This window comes from Caenorhabditis briggsae, assembly GCF_000004555.2.
Source record: "Caenorhabditis briggsae complete genome, chrIII, whole genome shotgun sequence".
Taxonomy (NCBI): domain Eukaryota; kingdom Metazoa; phylum Nematoda; class Chromadorea; order Rhabditida; family Rhabditidae; genus Caenorhabditis; species Caenorhabditis briggsae.
Window position 1 is genome coordinate 14501383 of NC_013490.2, and position 1809 is coordinate 14503191.

Genomic DNA, 1809 nt, shown 5'->3' on the forward strand with positions numbered 1-1809 from the left:
GGCTCAGGAAAAATGAGATTTTTTTCTAGTAGGGAGTGAATGTTCGAGAAGAAGAAGATATACATAGAGAATGTTTGTGTGGGAAGAAGAAGGAGACGTTGTATGTGGTGTGTGCTCTGCTTCTAGACCTCAAATGGAGATGGATAGGAGAGAAGAAGACGTGCGGAGGAGGTTTGCTTAAAAAACTAGAAAGGCAAGACGCAGAGAAAGTGAGAGAGAGTGAAGAGGAGAAGCTAGCGGCAGTAATTAGACAAATCAATTTTGAGGGCTTTGAAAAATAGTGGAGAAATCTTTGGGGAGTAGAAATCTATATTTTTTGTTTGAGTCTAATATCACTGGTATTACGAAATTTCGTTTTGAAAAAAACTTTGGGCAGAATTGTGAAATTTGGGTGATCCGAGAGTTCCAGTTCTAGGTTTTCAATTTTAAGCCCTTTGATTAAATTTACAGTTCAGTAGAAATAACTTTTTAAAAATAAGTCTAAATTTGGTGGTGACACCGGAAATGACCACAGATTATGGGGTAGTAAACAAAAATGGTTTCTGGTGGTCTCTGGAAATATTGGAGAAGAGAAAAAAGAGTGTGGGAGAATAGACGTGGTGTATTCAGAAGAAGAGAGGCTCGCTTCTGAAGACTGAGTCAGTTTGAGGCTATTTTTAAAATGGGTAGGATGACGATATTGTCTAGAAGAGAGGATACAATTAGGATTATTAAAACGATGATGAATAGGATATAGTGATGACGTCTGGAATTCTAGTTGGGATGCACAAAGTGACTAAAAAGTACAATTTCTTTAACTACCACTCAGAGCTTTTTCTAGATTTATACCTAACGAAGAATCGATTTTTTGTCAGATGAATGTTGATAAATCACTCCTAATAACACTAAAAATATTACGAAACACATAAAAAACACTATCTAGATTATTGTTGTGTATGTTTGTTAGTGTTCTCTATATTGGAGAAATGGAAAAAGAGAGAAAGAGAAAAGTCATTCTTGTCACAAGAGAGAAAAATAGTGAAAACAAGCTTAATTAAAGTGAAAATATATAGAGCTTTTTGTGAGAGAAACGCATCGGAAAATAAGCTTAAAATTATGTATATAGCCTCTTTCTATATCGAGATCTAGGCTTCATCTATGTAGATTTTTACGATAGACAATTTTGAGAAAATTTTGGAAAGAAGGGGGAATTTATTGAACAACACTATGGAATTCGAAGAGAGAGGAGAGATACACAATGCGACGTGGAGGGAGAAAAGAAGAAAGGGAAAGCATAGGAGACACTGAACATGTGGAAGGAATTGGATGGAAGAAAAATTGAAAAAGTTCGGCCGGCTATGGAGAAATTAGGCTGTTTTTGGAAATGTCGGGATTTTTGAATTTTGGAGCTATTATTTTAGATTTTGTTCAAAGGTTTTCTGCTAATAAATTCTATTATTTGGTTTTTCAAATACTTCTTGTCATTTCGAAAACAATGATTTTCTTTGAGCAATCCTACTTATTTATGTCTATTTTTATGAAGCATATTTTTTAAGCTGAAAATATTTGAAATTTCAAGATTTCAGTTTTTTTAATTTTAAAGTTTTGCTATTTAGTCCTGCCGATTTTCAGGAACTTTCTCTATTAGTATCTGAATTCTACAGCGATTACATTTTTTCGCCCGTATTTTTTTATTTTCCATGATGTCATATTTTCTATCGGTTGGAGGCTGATAAACAACTCCTTTCTTTGAAATTTAGAACAGCTAAATATCGAATAAAAGTTTAAAATCCTAGATGCTTTGTTTTCAGACAAGAAAATCTTATGGGG